General features: G+C 39.9%; 1 long non-coding RNA gene across 1 annotated transcript; it reads left to right on the forward strand.

The window, feature by feature from the left end:
• The first annotated feature begins 16,359 nt into the window (after window positions 1–16,359).
• On the forward strand, window positions 16,360–16,912 carry LOC106095226 (uncharacterized). Its single transcript, XR_001222714.2, has 2 exons — window positions 16,360–16,662; window positions 16,737–16,912. It is a non-coding gene; the product is annotated as an uncharacterized LOC106095226 (long non-coding RNA).
• Window positions 16,913–20,143: the final 3,231 nt, after the last annotated feature.

The raw sequence follows: 20,143 nt of genomic DNA on the forward strand, positions 1-20,143 counted from the left end.
GTTAAATTTCTTCATCGCTTCATGCAAATGAGCAATTTCCACATTTGTATGTTCAAAGACCCTAGAAATTGTTGGCCCACAACACAGGCATTGTATGAGCTATTATGCATGCAATTGGAGCCAAATGTGCATTCATTTCATTGGCATGGGAGTTGTTTGCAAATTTTCTTTAGTTTTCTGAAGTTTTCCAACCCAAGCAACCAACGAGTGGCCGGTACACAGAAACATGAGTGGATAGTGTGGCGCTTTTGTGGCTTACATGAATATTCAATGATTGAGTGGGCTATTTTGATTAAAATTACCAATAAGCATATAGAAATGGAACCAAACAAAAAGTGCCAAGTCCGACTGGGGCCAACTTAGGATACCCATCACCCATCACAGGGATATATGTAAACCAACTGTGTCAAATTTCAGCGAAATCGGATAATAAATGCGCTTTTTATGGGGCGCAAGACCTTATATCGAGATGTTGGTCTATATGGCAGCTATATTCATATCTGAACCGATCTGGGCCAAATTAAAGAGGGATGTCGAATGGCCTTACAGAACTCACTGTCCCAAATTTCAGCAAAATCGGATAATAAATGTGGCTTTTATGGTCGCCAAACCTTAAATCGAGAGATCGGTCTATATGGCAGCTTCGACCAAATCTGAATCGATCTAGGCCAAATTGAAGAAGGATGTTAAGGGGCCTAACACAACTCACTGTGCTGAATTTCGGCGACATAGGACAATAATTGCGCCTTTTATGGGCCCAAAACATTAAATCGAGATATCGGTCTATATGACAGTTATATTCAAATCTGGACCGATCTGGGCCAAATTACAGACATATGTCAAATGGCCTAACACAACTCACTGTCTCAAATTTAAGCGAAATCGAACAATATTGGGACTTTTATGGGCCCAAAACCTTAAATCGTGAGATCGGTCTATATGGCAGCTATATCCAAATCTGTACCGATCGGGGCCAAACTGGGGAAGGATGTCGAACGGTCTAACACAACTCGCTGTCCCAAATTTCAGCCAAATTGGACAATAAATGCGCCTTTTATGGGACAAAAACCTTAAATCGTGAGATCGGTCTATATGGCAGCTATATCCAAATCTGAACCGATCTGAGCCAAATTAAAGAAATATGTCAAATAGCCTAACAGAACTTAACGTTCCCAATTTCGGCCAAATCGGACAATAAATGCGCTTTTTATGGGCCCAAAACCTTAAATCTTGAGATCGGTCTATATGGCAGCTATATCCAAATCTGAACCGATCTGAGCCAAACTGAAGAAGGAGGTCGAAGGGCCTAACACAACTCACTGTCCCAAATTTTAGAAAAATCGGACAATATATGCGCCTTTTATGGGCCCAAAACCTTTAATCGGCGGATCGGTCTATATGGCAGCTATATCCAAATCTGAACCAATCTGGGTCAAAATGAAGAAAGAGGTCGAAGGGCCTAACATAAGTCACTGTTTCAAATTACGGCCAAATCGGACAATAAATGCGTCTTTTATGGGCCCAAGACCTTAAATCGAGAGATCGGTCTATATGGCAGCTATATCCAAATCTGAACCAATCTGGGTCAAATTGAAGAAGGAGGTCGAAGGGCCTAACATAAGTCACTGTTCCAAATTTCGGCCAAATCGGACAATAAATGCGTCTTTTAAGGGCCCAAGACCTTAAATCGAGAGATCGGTCTATATAACAGCTATATCTAAATCTGGACCGATATAGGCCAAATGAAAGAAGGAGTTCGGAGGGCCTAGTATATCTTACTGTCCCAAATTTCGGCCATATCGGACAATAAATGCGTCTTTTAAGGGCCCAAGACCTTAAATCGAGAGATCGGTCTATATAACAGCTATATCTAAATCTGGACCGATATAGGCCAAATTAAAGAAGGAGTTTGGAGGGCCTAGTATATCTTACTGTCCCAAATTTCACCCAATTCGGACAATAAATGCGTCTTTTAAGGGCCCAAAACCCTAAATCGAGAGATCGGTGTATATGGCAGCTATATCCAAATCTGGGCCGATCTGGGCCAAATTGATGAAGGACTTCGGAGGGCCTAGTATATCTTACTGTCCCAAATTTCACCCAATTCGGACAATAAATGCGTCTTTTATGGGTCCAAGACCTTAAATCTATATGGCAGCTATATCCAAATCTGGGCTGATCTGGGCCAAATTGATGAAGGACTTCGGAGGGCTTAGTATATCTTACTGTCCCAAATTTCAGCCAAATCGGACAATAAATGCGCCTTTTTTGGGCCCAAGACCTTAAATCGAGAGATCGGTCTATATAACAGCTATATCCAAATCTAGACCGATATAGGCCAAATTGAAAAAAGATGTCGAGTGGGCTAACACAACTCACTGTCCCAAATCTCAGCAACATCGGATAAATTATGGGGCTTTTATGGGCCTAAGACCTTAAACCGGTGGATCGCTCCATACGGGGGCTATATCAAGATATAGTCCGATATATCCCATCTTCGAACCTGCCTAAGGACAAAAAATGAACCGGTGCAAGGTTTCAGCTCAATATCTCTATTTTTAAAGACTGTAGTGTGATTTCAACAGACAGACGGACGGACATGGCTATGTCGACTTAGATTTTTACGACGGTCAGTAATATATGTACTTTTTAGGAAACTAGCCGAACCGGGCCTGCTCCGCTGCGCCTTCTTTAACTCTCTAATATCTTTATAGGGTGGGGACACTTCGCCCTGAATGCGGATATCAAATTCGTGCCATTGTAGCCTATGACGCTGAACGCGTTCGAATCCTGGCGAGAACATCGAACAAAGCGGTGTTAATCCCCACTTAAAGTTGACGCCATTTGCGAGGTACAATGCCATGCATGGTCATTTAGAAAAATTTTCCCGAAAGAGGTGTAGCACTGCGTGACGCCGTTCGGATTCGGCTATAAAAAAAGGTCCCTCATCATTGAGTTTAAACTTGAATCGGAAAGCAGTCATTGATGTGTGAGAATTTGTCCCTTCTCGGTTCCTGATGGTAATGTTTTTCCTTAGGGCAATGTTCTCATTACGGGAAGGGATGGCACCTCAGACATTTCGACTCAAATATGGATATCATCCCCTTAATTTGAGCCCCATATTGTCATGGCTGGTAAATATGAACCATTTGGAGGGTGTTTTGGGGCTGGGACGGTCAACGGCACTTTGCACTGAAAATAGATATCAAATTCGTTCTTTATTCCCAACGGATATGAAGTTCAGTTTCAGGGGGCGATTTAGGGCGTACCCCAAAACACTTGGCTCCAAAATTGGATATCAAATTCGTTTTCTACTCTCAAATACCTTTCATTTGAGTCCCATATTTTCATAATGGGTCAAATATCCGTTTTGACGTATCTTTAGGAGGAAAAGCGTCATGTTCGTAATCTACTCCCAAATACTTTTCATTTAAGCCCCATATAGCCAAGGTCGGCTAATATGCCCACTTGGGGGTATTTGGAGGTGGGCGACCTGCCATTACTTGGACGTAATCTTTTATGGCATATTTGTTATCTACTGCGTAAAACTTTTCATTTGAGTCCCATATTGATAGGAACGTGGAATATATCTGTTTAGATGTGTTTTGGGTTTGGGGGGCCCGCTGGCTACTTGAACCCAAATTTTAATACCAAATTTGTGTTCTGGTCTCCAATACCTTTCATTTGATACCCTTATTGTGCCTATCGAACCACTTTCGGATATGGGTGTCGTTTTTGCGGTAAAGAGGAGGGTCCGCCTCCACCCGATATCGAAAAATAATATAGCCTATGTTTCCTTCCAGACAAACATATACAATCTATGAAGATTTTAAGAAAATCGGTTCAGCCAAGTATCGTATAGTCATAATAGGTCTAATGGCGTTTTTAATGGGTGGCATGATCCCCTATACTTTCATCTGATTTTAAATGCCATATTCGAAAGCTATTCCCGAATACCCTTCATTTGAGCCCCATATTGAAATGAACGTCCAATATGTCTGTTTGGGGGAGTTTTGGGGTTGGGGCGGCCCAATGGGTTCTAAGACTCAAATTTCAATACCATATTCGTATTCTACTCTCCAATACCTTTCATTTGATACCTATATTGTTCCGATCGGCCCACTTTTGATTTTGGGTTGTGTTTTTGGCATAAGGGGGAGGGTCCGTCCCCCTTCCGGTACCGCAAAATTTTATAGCCTATGTTTTCCTCAAGACTCAAATTTCAATACCATATTCGTATTCTACTCTCCAATACCTTTGATTTGATACCTATATTGTCCCGATCGGTCCACTTTTAATTTTGGGTTGTGTTTTTGGCATAAGGGGGAGGGTCCGTCCCCCTTCCGGTACCGCAAAATTTTATAGCCTATGTTTTCCTCCAGACCATCCTACACAATATGCGAAAATTTCGAGAACATTGGTTCTGCCGTTATTCAGTCTATACGGAACAAACAAACCGAGTTCCACATATCCCTGATTGGCTAATGTGCCCATATTGGGCGTTTTTGTGGGGGTGAGTGAACCCCCTATTCGAAATTCGAAATGAATTTGTATGCCAGATTCGTTATCTACTCGCGCATAATTTTCATTTGATACCCATATTGTCCTTATCGGTCCACTTTTGATTTTGGTTGGTGTTTTTGGGGGGGGGGGGGGTTTGGGGCTGGGGCGGCCCCCCAGGTACTTGGACCCAACTTTTATTATGAAATTCGTACTCTACTCTTGAATAACTTTCATTAGAATCCCATATTGTCCCGATCGGTCCACTTTTATTTTTGGGTAGTACCTTTGCGGTAAGGGGGAGGGTTCGCTCCCCTCCCAATATTTAAAAATTATATAGCCTATGTTTCCTTCCAGACCAACCTACACAATCTGTGATAAATTCAAGGTAATCCGTCCAGCCGTTTTTGAGTCTACTCCCTTTCATTTGAGTCTCATATTGTAATGATCGTCAAATAAACCTATTTTAATGGGTTTTGGGGCTGGGGCGGCCCCCGAAGTACTTCGATCCAACTTTTATTATGAAATTCGTACTCTACTCTTGAAAACCTTTCATTTGAATCCAATATTGTCCCCATCGGGCCACTTTTATTTTTGGGTAGTACTTTTGCGGTAAGGGGGAGGGTCCGCTCCCCTCCCGATATCAAAAAATTATATAGCCTATGTTTCCTTCCAGACCAACCTACACAATCTGTGACAACTTCAAGGTAATCGGTACAGCCGTTTTTGAGTCTACTCCCGAATACCTTTCATTTGAGTCCCATATTGTAATGATCGTCAAATAAACCTATTTTAAGGGGTTTTGGGACTGGGGCGGCCCCCGAAGTACTTGGACCCAACTTTTATTATGAGACTCGTACTCTACTCTTGAATACCTTTCATTTGAATCCCATATTGTCCCGATCGGACTGCTTTTATTTTTGGGTAATACTTTTGAGGTAAGGGGGAGGGTCCGCTCCCCTCCCGATATCAAAAAATTATATAGCCTATGTTTCCTTCCAGACCAACCTACACAATCTGTGACAACTTCAAGGTAATCGGTTCAGCCGTTTTTGAGTCTACTCCCGAATACCTTTCATTTGAGTCCCATATTCTCATGATCGTCAAATAAACCTATTTTAAGGGGTTTTGGTGCTGGGGCGACCCCCAAGTACTTGGACCCAACTTTTATTATGAAATTCGTACTCTACTCTTGAATACCTTTCATTTGAATCCCATATTGTTCCGATCGGTCCACTTCTATTTTTGGGTAGTATTTTTGAGGTAAGGGGGAGGAAAATTGTTTGGAAAATGTTTCTATACCCAAGATATCTGTAAAATTATAAATACCCAGCTTTTGGGTATATATGGTTAAATATCCGGGTATTTACCCAATTTATCGGGTAAATACCTTTTGGGTATCCACCCATCTACGCATGTGTACTTTACTTACAAAATTTCTAACAGCTTAGCCAAAAATTTAAGTTTCTGAAAGCCATAGAAGACTAATCGAGAGATCGGTTTATATGGAAGCTATATCAGGTAACTTAACATGGTTTATGAAATTCTTAACAGAACTTTAACCGCGAATTTTCTGCCAAATCGGGCAAAAATCTGACTTCTAGGGGCTTAACATCTCAATGCGGGAGATCGGCTTATATGGGAGCTATATCAGGTTATAGACCGATTGGAATCGTAGTTGGCACGGTTGTTGGGAGGATAAGTGATTTCATCAAGGAGTAGATCCAAGCTATGAATCACAATATTGAAAGGCAGAAAGTTTAAATAAAAATTTCAAAGTTAAAAAAATCACTAATCGAAGAAGAAAAAAAAGTTACATATCCTTTATTTAAAGAGTTACAACCATTTTAAGTTTTTCATACTCATCACTATAGGGGTAAAGGAACATTGTTGTTGTTGTTGTAGCAGTGTGTTGTACACCAGGTGGCAGCCCTTGCCCATGGAGGACTTTATAGGGTCAATGTGGTACGTACAACCGGATGCCTTGGGATTGTAAGGGAATGTATTTACCGATTGCGACAATATGAGTATCAAATGACAGGTATTTAGGGGTAGAGTGTGAACTTCATATAACATATTTGACCATTGATATAACATTTCCCGGTTGGAGCAATGTGGGTATCAAATGAAAGGTAATGAGAAGTAAAAGATGAAACTAATATAAATATTTGGAGTTAAGTCCAAGGGGGACCGCGCGTCCCCAAAACCACCCACAAACGAAAATGTAGGCAGAGCGGGACAATCGGGATTTAAACGATAGGTACTTGAGAGTAGAATACAAAACTTTTATAAAAATTTTTCGATCTATTCCCAGGCGGCTCGCCCCCACCCCAAAATTATGCCCATTTAGGGCATAATTTGTCCCCGAACGGGACAATATGGGACTCGAACGAAAGGAATACGAAATTTATATAAAAATTTAGGTCAATTCCCGTGGGTCGCCCTACCCCAAATTATGACCCAAAAAGGGACATGTCCACCGAACGGAACAATGTGTGACTCAAACGAAAGGCATTTGAGGGTACAATACCAAATTTATATAAAAATTTCGGTAAATTCCTGGGGGATTGCACCACCCCAAATGCATCTTTTATGGCCTTAATATCCTACATCGAGAGATCGGTCGGTCGTCAATAGGGCAGCTATATCCAAATATAGTCCGATCTGAACAGCATTTCACAGAAATGGGAAGGGAGCTCACTGCGCCAAATTTCATCGAAATCGGATGAAAAATTACCACTTTTATTGCCTCAAGACTTTAAGTTTGGAGGTCGGTCTATATAGCGGCTATATAAAACTAAAATCCGATCCGATCCAAATGTTGCTAGCATTAGGAGGGGGAAACCAGCGCTGCAAATTTTTTCTGATGGACTCGGCATTTCGTTTGTAACTCCTCGAAATATTCATCTAAGACCTTGATCGTCATGACATTTTAAGTCGTTATAGCTACGTCCGTCCGTCGGTCTGTCCGACCATCCGTCTTTCCGTCCATCCGTTTGTCCGTCTGTCTATCGAAAGCACGCTAACTTTCGAAGGAGTAAAGCTAGCCCCTTGAAATTTTGCAGAAGTACTTTTAATTAGTGTAGGTCGGTTGTAAATGGGCCTTATCGGACCATGTTTTGATATAGCTGCCATATAAACCGATCTTGGGTCTTGACTTCTTGAGCCATTAGAAAGCGCAATTTTTTATCCGATTTGGCTGAAATTTTCTATGATGTGTTTTGTTATGATTTCCAACATTGCGGTAAGTATAGTTAAAATCGGTCATATAAGCCAATCTTGGGTCTTGAGTTCTTGAGCCTCTAGAGGGCGCAATTCTTATCCGATTTGGCTGACATTTTGCATGAGGTGTTTCGCTATGATTTGCAATAGCTGTGTTAAGTATAGTTGAAATCGGATAATAACCTTATATAGCTGCCATATAAACCGATCTGGGATCTTGACTTCTTCAGTCTCTAGAGGGCGCAATTATTATGCGATTTGGCTGATATTTAGCATGAGGTGTTATGTTATGACTTTCAACAACTGTGCTAGGTATGGTTCAAATCAGTCTATAACCTGATATAGCAGCCATATAAATCGATATGGGATCTTGACTTCTTGAGCCTCTAGAGGACGCAATTATTATGCGATTTGGCCTTTCCCATGGACTGATACAGCTCCCCTATAAACTGATCTCCCTATTTGACTTCTTGAGCCAATAGAGGGTACAATTTTTATTCGATTCGACTGAAATTATCGATATTAGAATTTAATTTCATAGAAATCGGTTCAGATCTGGATATAGCTCCCATATATATGTTCGTCCGATTTGCTATAATACAGCAATAAAATGGTCATTTGTTAACAGATTCTCTCGAAATTCGGCAGGAAGGATTTCCTTATGACTCTCGCTATTATTGTTGAATTTCATAGAAATCGGTTCAAATTTGGATATAGCTCCCATATATTTGTTCGTCCGATTTGCAGAAATACAGCAATAAAATGGTCATTTGTCAACCGATTCTCTCGAAATTTGGCAGGAAGGATTTTTTTATGACTCTTAGATTTGAATTTCATAGAAATCGGTTCAGATTTAGATATAGCTCACATATATATATGTCGCCCGATTTTCACTCCTAGACCTACTGCAAGTGCATTTATTTACCAATCTTTCCAAAACTTTGTACAACCGCTTTCCTCGACGATTACCACAACATCTGAGAAGTTTGCTCGAAATCGATTTAGATTTAGATATAGCATCCATCTATATGATCGCTACATTTTGGGTAATTTTTTGTCATTTGTCAACCGTATTTTTTTACATTTACATTACATTTTGAACATATTTCCTTTGCTTGAAATTTGGTATAGTAATTTTAATAACCCATCTGAATACATCCGCCAAGGTCCATTAAAGTTGGTTCAGAATTACTGATAGCCCCCCTTTTGTATTTTTAGGGTAGGTGTAGGGCATTATAAAGTCGGCACCGCCTGACTTTTGCCTTTCCTTAATGGTTCGTTTTGCAACAAATGTGCCAAGTTTGGTCTAAATCGGTTCAAAACCTGATAAAATCTGGGATCTTAACTTCTTGAACCTCTAGGGGGCGTAACTATTATCCGATATGGCTGAAATTTAGTATAGTTTTTTTTTTGTTTTTTGAAACAAATATGCCAAGTATGGTCTAAATTGGTTTAAAACCTGCTATAGCTCCCATATAACCTGTACTACCGTTTAAACTTATACTTCAGCCTCTAGAGGGCGCTATTGTTATCTGATTTTGCCGACATTTTGTGCAACGGTTTCTCCCATTACCTTCAACATAGGTGTCAATTCTGGTCTGAATCGGTCTTTAGTCCGAAACAGCTCCCATATAACCTGTTTTACCGATTATAATTATACTTCAGCCTCTAGAGGGCGCTTTTCTTATCCGATTTCGCCGAAGTTTTGTGCAATGTGTTTTCCAATTACCTTCAACATAGGTGCCAAATCTGGTCTGAATCGGTCTTTAGTCCGATACAGTTCCCATATAACCTGAACTACCGTTTATACTTATACTTAAGCCTCTAGAGGGCGCAATTGTTATCCGATTTTGCCGATATTTTGTGCAACGGTTTCTCTTATTACCTTCAACATACATGCCAACTGTGGTCTGAATCGGTCTTTAGTCCGAAACAGCTCCCATATAACCTATACTACCGTTTATACTTATACTTAAGCCTCTAGAGGGCGCTATTCTTATCCGAGTTTGCCGAAATTTTGTGCGATAGGTTTTCCCATTACCTTCAACATAGGTGCCAAATCTAGTCTGAATCCGATACAGCTCCCATATAACCTGTACTACTGTCTATACTTATACTTAAGCCTCTAGAGGGCGCTATTCTTATCCGATTTCGCCGAAGTTTTGTGCAATGGGTTTTCCCATTACCTTCAACATAGGTGCCAAATCTGGTCTGAATCGGTCTTTAGTCCGAAACAGCTCCCATTTAACCTCTTCTACCTATTATACTTATACTTCAGCCTCTAGAGGGCGCTATTCTTATCCGATTTCGCCGAAGTTATGTGCAACGGTTTCTCCCATTACATGCCAAATCTGGTCTGAATCGGTCTTTAGTCCGATACAGCTCCCATATAACCTCTTCTACCGATTATACTTATACTTCAGCCTCTAGAGGGCGCTATTCTTATCCGATTTTGCTGAAATTTTTCACAATGACTTCTACTATGGTCTGCAACATTCAGTTCATTTATGGCCCGAAGCGGACCATAACTTGATATAGCTCCAATTGTAACGCAATTCTCACCCATTATCCTTTGTTTGTCTAAAAAGGGATGCCGGGCGAAAAACTCAACAAAAGCGATCCCTGGTGGGGGGTATGTATAAGATTCGACCCGGTCGAACTTGGCACGCTTTAACATGTCTTTAAATTAAGTTTGCCATCTTTGGCTCGTATCTTGAAAGTTGGGGGGGGGGGACATTTTGAAAGTTTAGCAATTGAAAATTTCCAAAATCCCCATATTCCATTAAAGCTCTCAAAAAAAACAACACATTTTTGAAAATGTTCCCCCGGTTCGGCTGGCTTATGATTATGAATTTCCCACCGAAAGTTTTGGAAAAACAATTTTCCCTTTATTACAGCATAATATTTAAGTATTAATTAGAAATTTTTATGTTGCAACTTCATTCCTTAATTGGTTTCAAAATACACATTTCGTAAAGTTTCACTGCCATGCGAACGGAGTTTCATTGCTAAGGGACAATAATGCACAACTCCTGCGGCCGCAGCAACAAATATTACAACAACAACACCAATAATAAATAGCCTTAAACATAATTAAAGTGATAGTAATAACAATAAAATTCATGGGAATGGGAATGGGAATGGAATTTCCGAAATGCCACAAAAGCGTGTGGCGGCTGGCCAAGGAAAAAACAAAAAAAAAAGCAAGCGAAAATAAAGACACACTTGGAATTGGTTACATTAAAAGCATGACAATAAATGTCCGGACTTTTAAATAGTCCATTAAGGCTAAGTAAGAGGTCGATTAATTTTTAGTGTTTTTCCATCACATAAAATCAGTTTGGAAGCATTAACTAGGCGATTGGTTGCCATTGGCTTACCAACAGCACCCCCCCCCCACACCCACACACTCACACACACACACCCACACACAACATTTTAGGCAACTTTTCTTGCCTAAAGTTTCCTACCGATTGGTATATTGGACCAACATAGTGTCCTACTTCCCTCCCTCCCTCTCCGCTCTTTTTTTTTTTCTTTCCCCTCTTTAGTGTTTATGATTCATTTCACCTGAATTATGGCGCTAAGACTGCTGTGCGATAAAGACAAGACCATGGTGTTTTGTTTCATCGCGCAGCTGTTCCATTGATGGGGGCGCTGTGCTGCAATCACTCTGAGACTTGTGTGTGTGTGTGGGACCATATTTTTTTTTGTATTTGTTTCTCTGCTTTGCAATGAAGCCCGTTTCATGTGTCGGTCTTTTTGGAAGAAATATCAATTTAAATAAACAATTTAATAAATTAATTTCAAATAAAAAATTGTCATTTGAACAAACATCATGCATAAAAGAGAGGCCATAAAAGCTACAAAAATAAAAATAAAAAAAAAACCAATTTGTTTTTGGTAGACAAACTACATTCAAAGTATTTTATGACGCTATCAAACATGCACAAACTAAATCAAACACAACAGCTGCATTGGCATTAGCAGGCCAGTAGTGTTGGACGGTAGAGTTATGGCAAAAGTTACCTGTCACAGTGGTTAAGAGGGGATTTCTGGCCCCTTAAAAAAAAAAGGACTTGCCTATAAGTGCCGTGAAAAATGTCTAAAAAGTAATTCCCTTTCCTCGACCCGCCACCGTAGGATGGGGGGTATATTCATTTAGTCATTCCGTTTGCAACACAGTCACAGTGGTTTAGAGGGGATTTCTGGCCCCTTAAAAAAAAGGACTTGCCTATAAGTGCAGTGAAAAATGTCTAAAGAGTTTTCCATTTTTTATGCCCACCACCGTAGTAGGATAGGGGGTAAATTCTTTTAGTCATTCCGTTTGCAACACATCGACATATCAATTTCCGACCCTACAAGGTATATATATTTCGGATCGTCGTACAATTCAAAGGCGATTTAATGATGTCCGTGTGTCTGTCCGTCTATCCGTCTGTCCATCCGTCTGTTATAATCACTCTAGAGCCTTCAAAAATTAAGATATTGAGCTGAAATTTGGCACAGATACATCTTTTTGATGCACGCTGGTTAAGTTCTTGAACGGGCCAAATCGGACTATATTTGGATATAGCTGCCATATAGACCGATTTTCCGATAAAGGGCCTAATACCCATGAAAACTTTATTTTTCATCCGATTTCACTGAAATTTGAAACAGTGAGTAATTTTAGGCCTCCTAACGTAGGACGCAAATATGGTTCAAACCGGGCTATATTTAGATATAGCTGCCATATAGACCGATCTCCCGATAAGGGGTCTGAAGACCATAAAAGCTTTATTTATTACCCGATTTCGCTGAAATAAGCAACAGTGAGTTATTTTAAGCCTCCCGATATATGACCTAAATATGGATTAGATCGGTCCATATTTTGATATAGCTGCCATATAGACCCATCTCCCAAAAAAGGGTCTTAAGCCCATAAAAGCTTTAATTATCACCCGATTTCGCTGAAATTTAAAAGATTTGGTTATTTTAAGAATCCCGATATATGACCTAAATATGGATTGGATCGATCCATATTTAGATATAGCTGCCATATAGACCGATCTCCAGATAAAGGGTCTGAAGCCCTTAAAAGCTATAATTTTTGGCCGATTTTGTTGAAATTTGAAATAGTGAGTAGTTTTACGCCTCATAATATAGGACCCGAATATAGTTCAGATCGGATTATATTTAAATATAGCTGCTATATAGACCGATCTCCAGATAAAGGGTCTGAAGCCCATAAAAGCTCTAATTATCACCCGATTTCGCTGAAATTTAAAACATTGGGTTATTTTAAGAATCCCAATATATGACCTAAATATGGATTGGATCGGTCCATATTTAGATATAGCTGCCATATAGACCGATTTCCAGATAAAGGCGCTAAAGCACATAAAAGCTTTTTTTATTACCCGATTTCGCTGAAATTTGCAACAGTGAGTTATTTTAAGCCTCCCGATATATGACCTAAATTTGGATTAGATCGGTTCATATTTAGATATAGCTGCCATATAGACCGATCTGCCGCTAAAGGGTCTAAAGCCCATTAAAGCATTGTTTCTTTAACCGATTTCGTTGAAATTTGAAACATTGAGTAGTTTTATGCCTCCTAACATAGGACTCAAATGTGGTTCAGATCGGACTATATTTACATATAGCTGCCATATAGACCGATCTCCCGATAAAGGGTCAAATGCCCATGAAAACTTTATTTTTCATCCGATTTCGGTGAAATTTGAAACAGTGAGTAATTTTAGGCCTCCTAACGTAGGACCCGAATATGGTTCAAACCGGGCTATATTTAGATATAGCTGCCATATAGACCGATTTCCCGATAAAGGGTCTGAAGACCATAAAAGCTTTATTTATTACCCGATTTTGCTGAAATTTATAACATTGGGTTTTTTTAAGCCTCCCGACATCTAACCCAAAAATGGTTCCGATCGGACCATAATTGGATATAGCTGCTATATAGACCAATCTCCCGATAAAGGGTCTGAAGCCCATAAAAGCTTTGATTATCACCCGATTTCGCTGAAATTTAAAACATTTGGTTATTTTAAGAATCCCGATATATGACCTAAATATGGATTGGATCGGTCCATATTTAGATATAGCTGCCATATAGACCGATTTCCAGATAAAGGCGCTAAAGCACATAAAAGCTTTTTTTATTACCCGATTTCGCTGAAATTTGCAACAGTGAGTTATTTTAAGCCTCCCGATATATGACCTAAAGTTGGATTAGATCGGTCCATATTTAGATATAGCTGCCATATAGACCGATCTGCCGATAAAAGGTCTGAAGACCATATAAGCTTTATTTTTTAACCGTTTTCGCTGAAATGAAATGAGTAGTTTTATGCTTCCTAACATAGGACTCAAATGTGGTTCAGATCGGACTATATTTACATATAGCTGCCATATAGACCGATCTCCCGATAATGGGTCTGAAGCCCATAAAAGCTTTATTTTTTATCCGATTTTGCTGAAATTTGAAACGGTAGGCAGTTTTAGACCTCCCGACATCTGACTTAAATGTGGACCAAATCGGACTACATTTATATATATCTGCCATATAGACCGAATTCCTGATAAAGGGTCTGAAGCCTATAAATGCTTTATTTTCTATTCGATTTCGCTGAAATTTGAAACAAAGGGTAACCTTAAGCCTCCTGATAGCTGACCTAAATATGGATCAGATCGGACTATATAGAGATATAACTGTCATATAAACCGATCTCCCGATAGAGGGTCTAAAGCCCATAAACATTTTATTTATTACCCGATTTCGCTGAAATTTGAAACAATGGGTTATTTTAAGCCTCCCGTCATCTGACCCAAATATGTATCATATTGGAATATATTCAGATATAGCTGTCATATAGACCGATCTCCAGATAAAGGGTCTGAAGCCCTTAAAAGCTTTCATGTTTGGCCGATTTTGTTGAAATTTGAAATAGTGAGTAGTTTTACGCTTCTTAATATAGGACCCAAATGTGGTTCAGATCGGACTATATTTAGATATAGCTGTCATATAGACCGATCTCCCGATCAAGGGTCTTAAACCCATAAAAGTTTTATTTATTATCCGATTTATCTGAAATTTGAAACAGAGGGTTATATTAAGCCTCCAGATATCTGAACCAAATATGTATCAAATCGGACTATATTTAGGTATAGCTTTCATATAGACCGATATATCGATTAAGGGTCTGGAGCGTATAAAAGCTTTATTTATTACCCAATTTCGCTGAAATTTCCAACAGGAGGTTATTTTAAGCCTCCCGACATCCGACCTTAATATGAATCAAATTGGACTATATTTAGATATAGCTCCCATATATACCGATCTGCCGATAAAGGGTCTGAAGCGAATAAAAGCTATATTATACCCTCCACCATAGGATGGGGGTATACTGATTTCGTCATTCTGTTTGTAACAACTCGAAATATGTGTCTGAGACCCCATAAAGTGTATATATTCTTGATCGTCATGTCATTATAAGTCGATCTAGCCATGTCCGTACGGCCATTTGTCCGTCCGTCCGTCTGTCTGTCGGTCGAAAACACGCTAACTTACGAAGGAATAAAGCTAGCCGTTTGAAATTTTCCACAAATACTTTTTGACTAGTTTAGATCGTTTAGGGTTATAAATGGACCAAATCGGTCCATGTTTTGATATAGCTGCCATATAAACCGATCTTGGGTCTTGACTTCTTGAGCCTCTAGAGGGCGCAATTCTCATCCGATTTGGCTGAAATTTTGCATGAGGTGTTTTAATATGACTTTCAATAACTGTGCTTAGTATGGTTCTAATCGGTCCATGTTTTGATATAGCTGCCATATAAACCGATCTTGGGTCTTGACTTCTTGAGCCTCTAGAGGGCGCAATTCTCTTCCGATTTGACTGAGATTTTGCATGAGGTGTTTTAAAATGACTTTCAATAACTGTGCTTAGTGTGGTTCAAATCGGTCTATATTTTGATATAGCTGCCATATAAACCGATCTTGGGTCTTGACTTCTTGAGCCTCTAGAGGGCGCAATTCTCATCCGATTTGACTGAAATTTGGCATGAGGTGTTTTAGTATCAGTTGCTACAACTTTGATAAGTATGGTTCAAATCGGTCCATGTCTTGATGTAGCTGCCATATAAACCGATCTTGGGTCTTGACTTCTTGAGCCCCTAGAGGGCGCAATTCTCTTCCGATTTGACTGAAATTTGGCATGAGGTGTTTTAATATGACTTTCAATAACTGTGCTTAGTATGGTTCAAATCGGTCCATATTTCGATATAGCTGCCATATAAGCCGATCTTTGGTCTTGACTTCTTGAGCCTCTAAAGGGCGTGGTGGGTATTCAAAGTTCTGCCCGGTTTCAAATTCATCCATTCACTGTTTCATCAATAAAGAAAGACTTAAGAAATGTGGCATTTATGGGCAGTGCTTTTCTCTTAAAGAACAGCTAGCAATGCTATTTACCAACCCTCTTGAAACTGGTTGTCTTAAACATTAAATGTCTCAAATTCCGGTTGGTACATGGCAAATTATTATCATTATTATTTTTTTAGTATTTTTTAATTCTCTAACCTGACTGGGCGTCTGTCTTAACACTCTTATTTGGTGTTTTATTTTTTTTTTTTTTTGTCTTAAATATCAGCAGATATTTCTTTGACCATCTGCACTAATAATTTCTCTACACGTGCTGGCAACATTCGGTCAAGACCCAGTAGCTTTCATTTGAATTAGCATACCTGCCATGGACTGTTTTTTTTTTTTCATTTTCATTTAATTTAATTATTGCTTAACTTAAAAATGGTAAAATTGAAATTTACTCGTTTCAACCCATGGCATATGGTAATAGCGGTGGGAGGGGTGAAAAGTTTCTTTCATTCTGGGTTATCTATTGCCAGAGTGTGGCTGTGGTATGGCATGGCATGGTTGCTTATGGTAATTTCATTTAGCAATTGCTAAAATAATTAACATTTTCGAATAAGATGTTTGTTATATTTTGCCATTTCTAGACATAAATGTGTCCCAAAGGATGGATAGACCGATGGGCTGCTGGCAGGAGAGTGTATTTGCTGGGAGGTGGTTGAGTGGTTGGTTGGTTGGCTGGCTGGCTTGGCAGCCAACTTACAAAATGGGATGCGATTGTTATTCGACTAACTGAATAAATACATGCAAATAATAATATTAATACTCGTATACCAGTCTATTTATTTGTTAATTTGCATCTTGGTTTTTTTTCCTGCAGCTCTTGGCTGCGTGTGCCTCCAAAACTTATCTGGTTTTCAAGCCATAACATTTGCTATTATGGTGCGGGGATGTTTCTATGGCGGTTGGACGGAAGAAGTTCTAGAATAATAGGAACGTGCTATTCTGGATGAGCCAAACAACACCAACACTGAGAATAATGCATTCGCATTGGCCATAGAAGAGAGACTCCTTGGTGTTCTTTGATTTTTGGTATTTTTCTCCTCAGATAATACAGACATTCTCTTAGCCTTGACTTTATTGGCAAAGTAACTTTGGGGGTCTATTATTTTTTTTAAATCTTGACTTTTGACCTTTTTCTCAGTGTATCTGTCATAAGTTGTTATTTTTTTTTTCATTATTGTTGTTTTCACATTAAACAATATGCAAATAGAACATGATCTATACAGCTTTTCTAAAGAGTCACGTTTCACACCTATTACTGCTATTCCCGTTGTCATCGTTGCTGACAGTTTTTTTTTTTTTTTTGCTATTCTATTACGGTACATGGTTCATAATTTGTGGCCAAAAGGGGCTCAATACCAAGCATGATGGATATTTAGGATAATGCAGAATAATGGCGGTGGTCATCGGGCAGATAGCTGAAAATAGACCATCTGAACCATATACGACACGGATGTCGAAAAGCCTAACACAAGTCATTGTGTCAAATTTCAGTGACATTGGATTATAAATACGCCTTTTATGGGGCCACGACTTTAAATCGAGATATCGGTCTACATGGCAGCTATATCCACATCTGGACCGATTTGAGCCAAGTTGCAGGACAATGTCGAAGAGCCTAACACAACCCACTGTCTCAAATTTCAGCAAAATAGGATAATAAATATGGGCCTAGGACTCTAAATCAGAGGAACGGTCTATATGGTAGCTATATCCAAATCTACACCAATCTGAGCCAAATTGAAGAAGGATGTCGAAGGGCCTAACACAACTCAATGTCTTAAATTTCAGCAAAATCGGATAATAAATGTGGCATTTATGGGCCTAAGACCCTAAATCCAGAGATGGGTCTATAAGGCAGCTATATTCAAATCTGGCCAGATCTGGGCCAAATTGAAGAAATATGTCGAAGGGCCTAAGACAACTAACTGTCCTAAATTTCAGCAAAATCGGATAATAAATGTGGCTTTTATGGGCCTAAGACCCTAAATCGGAGGATCTGTCTATATGGCAGCTATATCCAAATCTGCACCGATCTGAGCCAAATTGAAGAAGGATGTCGAAGGGCCTAACGCAACTCACTGCCTTAAATTTCATCAAAATCGGATAATAAATGTGGCTTTTATGAGCCTAAGACCCAAAATCGGAGGATCGGTCTACATGGCAGCTATATCCAAATCTGCACCGATCTGGGCCAAATTGACGAAGGCTGTCGAAGGGCCTAACGCAACTCACTGTCTTAAATTTCAGTAAAATCGGATAATAAATGTGGCTTTTATGGGCCTGAGAACCTAAATCCGTGGATCGGTCTATATGGCAGCTATATCCAAATCTGAACCGATCTGGGCCAAATTGACGAAGGCTGTCGAAGGGCCTAACGCAACTCGCTGTCTTAAATTTCATCAAAATCGGATAATAAATGCGCCTTTTATGGCCCCAAAACCTTAAATCGAGAGATCGGTCTATATGGCAGCTATATCCAAATTTAAACCGATCTGGGCCAAATTAACGAAGGCTGTCGAAGGGCCTAACATAACTCACTGTCCTAAATTTCAGCAAAATCGGATAGTAAATGTGGCTTTTATGGGCCTAAGACCCTTAATCGGAGGATCGGTCTATATGGCAGCTATATCCAAATCTGGACCGATCTGAGCCAAATTGAAGAAGGATGTCGAAGGGCCTAACATAACTTACTGTCCTAAATTTCAGCAAAATCGGATAATAAATGTGGCTTTTATGGGCCTGAGAACCTAAATCCGTGGATCGGTCTATATGGCAGCTATATCCAAATCTGAACCGATCTGGGCCAAATTGACGAAGGCTGTCGAAGGGCCTAACTTAACTCACTGTCTTAAATTTCATCAAAATCGGATAATAAATGTGGCTTTTATGGGCCTGAGAACCTAAATCCGTGGATCGGTCTATATGGCAGCTATATCCAAATCTGTACCGATCAGGGCCAAATTGAGGGAGGATGTCGAAGGGCCTAACTTAACTCACTGTCCTAAATTTCAGCAAAATCGGATAATAAATGTGGCTTTTATGGGCCTGAGACCCTAAATTGGAGGATCGGTCTATATGGCAGCTATATCCAAATCTGAACCGATCTGAGCCAAATTGAAGAAAGATGTCGAAGGGTCTAAGACAAATCTCTGTCCCAAATTTTATCAAAATCAGATAATAAATGAGGCTTTTATGGGCTTAAGACCCTAAATCGAAGGATCGGTCTATAATGCAGCTATATCCAAATCTGAACCGATCAGGGCCAAAATGACGGACAATGTCGGAGGGCCTAACACAACTCACTGTCCGAAATTTCATCAAAATCGGATAATAAATGTGGTTTTTATGTGCCCAAGACCCCAAATCGTCCGATCGGTCTATATGGGGGCTATATCAATATATAGTCCGATATAGCCCATCTTCGATCTTAACTTGCTTAGGAACAAAGAAAGAATCTGTGCAAAATTTCAGCTCACCACACCACTTCAAGCATTCCGTGATCGCCCGTATCACCGCCTGCAGGACCCTATTATGGTCAGGCAGTCTAAAACAGATTTCAGTCCCTGGGTTCTCAATGTAAACCCCCAGGCCCACTCTGTCCCCTAGCTTTGATCCATCCGTGTAACATGATCTTCCTGATGGCATTACTAGGGTTCCATCAATCCAAAACTGTGCCTCTGGCAGCAGTGCCTCGCACTCGACTTCGGATACCTTCATCTCAGGTATCCGATCGGAAGCCTCTTCCCTTCCTTCCAGGTTTCCTATCGTCGCCTCGATTATACCACGATGGTATGAGCTGCTACCATCCTGAATCCATTCTCCCATCGCCTTAAGTCTCATAGCTGCAGTGGCTGCCTCACACTTAATATCTCATGTCAATGGGTCGGATATCTAGAATAGTCTCCAGTGCTCTAGTGGGCGTGGTCCTCATCGCTCCGCCTTTGCCAAGACAACATGTTCTCTGAACCTGTTGTATGGTCCTTATGTT

Source organism: Stomoxys calcitrans, chromosome 1 (genome assembly GCF_963082655.1).
Source record: "Stomoxys calcitrans chromosome 1, idStoCalc2.1, whole genome shotgun sequence".
NCBI lineage: Eukaryota > Metazoa > Arthropoda > Insecta > Diptera > Muscidae > Stomoxys > Stomoxys calcitrans.